The 2335-nt window shown below is 38.9% G+C and overlaps 1 non-coding gene across 1 annotated transcript; it reads right to left on the bottom strand.

The window, feature by feature from the left end:
• Positions 1-407: 407 nt before the first annotated feature.
• Positions 408-514, bottom strand: LOC128286270 (small nucleolar RNA R71). Its single transcript, XR_008276813.1, has one exon. It is a non-coding gene; the product is annotated as a small nucleolar RNA R71 (small nucleolar RNA).
• Between the last annotated feature and the right edge of the window lie 1821 nt (positions 515-2335).

Below are 2335 nucleotides of genomic sequence, written 5' to 3' on the forward strand. Positions count from 1 at the left end.
CTGCGATTGCTGCTGATCCAGTAAATCAGAATCCTACTCCACGCACTATGTATGATTATGCTAAACCTAATTTAATAGGAACTGATTCAAGTATAGTTAGACCTGCTATTGCTGCAAATAATTTTGTATTGAAACCTAACACAATTCAAATGATACAACAGTTTGTTCAGTTTGATGGTTTGCAGGACGAGGATCCCAACGCTCACTTGGCAAATTTCTTATAATTTTGCGATACCTTGAAAATTAATGGTGTTTCTGATAACACCATTTGCCTTCGGTTGTTTCCCTTTTTATTAAGGAATAAGGCTAAACAATGGTTGAACTCGTTACAACGAGGGTCAATCACTACTTGGGAACAAATGACCGAAAGGTTTTTATTAAAATATTTTCTGCCGGCTAAAATAGCCAAATTACGTAATGATATCTCTTCTTTTGTGTAGATGGATTTAGAAATAGTCTACGATGCATGGGAGAGATACAAGGACCTTTTGAGAAGGTGCCCTCACCATGGGTTATCGCTTTGGCTACAGGTTCAAACGTTTCATAATGGCCTGAATCCTTCGACTCGACAAATGATTGATGCAGCCGCTGGAGGAACTATCAATAATAAGACACCTGAGGTGGCTTACAAATTTATTGAGGAGATGGCACTGAATAACTATTAGTGGCAAGTTATGAGAACAAAACTGACGAAACCAGCCGGTGTTTTCAACCTCTACGTGGTTACTATGCTATCTAACCAAGTAGAACTCTTAAATAAAAAGATTGACGGTTTGAGAGGTTCTACTCAGGTACATCTAGTGATGAGGTGCGATTCGAATGGAGGAGGAGCATGCACAGAATATCAACCCTTCAACCCTAGCATCGAGGAGGAACAAGTCCAATATATGGGGAACAATAACTCTAGTCCCCAAAGTAACCCATATAGTAACATTTATAATGCAGGTTGGAGGAACCATCCCAATTTCTCATAGGGCGGTCAAGGAAATCAAAGGCCACAACATCCTTTAGGTTTTCAACAACCACCTTACCAGTAAGAAAAAAAGCCGAACCTTGAGGAGATGCTAACCAAATTCATCTCGGTGTCAGAAACTCATTTTCAGAATACTAAGACAGCACTCAAAAATCAACAAGCATCAATCCAGGGGCTCGAAACTCAGATTAGAAAGCTCGCTTAGTTAATTTCTGAACGACCATAAGGTAGCCTGCCAAGCAACACTGAAACTAATGCAAGGGAGCAACTCAACGTGATTTCCATTCAATATGATGAAGGGTTAGTTGCAAAACCAAGGCCAGAAACGATGGTAAGCAAAGGTAAGAATGAGGTAGGCCAAAATGTCCCAAAGTCGGTGAGTACAGAATATAAACCTCATGTGCCATACCCCAATGCGACAAGGAAAGACCGATCAGACGAATAATTAGGTAAATTCCTAAAACTTTTAAAGAAACTACATATAAACTTACCATTTATTGAAGTCCTTTCGCAGATGCCAAACACAGTCAAATTCTTAAAGGAGCTTTTAACAAATAAACAAAAATTCAATGAGGAGCCGCATGTGCAACTGAATGCAGTTTGCTCAGCCATATTACAGAATAAGCTACCCAACAAATTGAAAGATCCAGGGAGTTTTATGATTCCTTGTTTAATTGGTAGTCTAGATGTTCATCATGCATTGGCTGACATAGGGGCAAGCATTAATGTTATGCCTTATAAAATGTTTAAACTACTAGGTCTTGGGAAACCCAAACAAACTAAGATGAGCATTCAATTGGCTGATAAAACCATTAGATTTCCTAGGGGTATCATTGAAGATGTTCTTGTTAAGATCGATAAATTTATATACCCAATAGACCTTTTTGTTCTAGACATGGAATAGGATAGTAACGTCCCTTTAATTTTAGGACAACCCTTTTTAGCGACTACTAGAACCCTTATTGATGTTGGTACAGGTGAACTCACACTTCGTGTGGGAGACGAAACAATCACCCTTCAAGCTCGTAATTCAAGTAACACATTAAAAATTGAAGGTGGTTGTATAAATCATTCTACTACTACTGATCATGTGGTGAAACCTTCTGTGTAGGAAACAGTTACAAAGAACGGATATGAGTCATGTTCAAACAACAACAAGGGACCTATCTATGAAGAACGGAGGCTACAAATTGAGGAGCTAGATGAATGGCAGACACAGAAATCGAGAACACCCGATAGGTCGAAACTGAGCCAAGACGAGCTCAATACCTCACAAAATCAACTTAAGGTTGGAGACAAAGTACTACTAGATGCAGTAGATCTTCGCATTACCACTTCTGAAACTAATGAAGAAATTTCTCT

Source organism: Gossypium arboreum, chromosome 12 (genome assembly GCF_025698485.1).
Source record: "Gossypium arboreum isolate Shixiya-1 chromosome 12, ASM2569848v2, whole genome shotgun sequence".
Classification (NCBI taxonomy): domain Eukaryota; kingdom Viridiplantae; phylum Streptophyta; class Magnoliopsida; order Malvales; family Malvaceae; genus Gossypium; species Gossypium arboreum.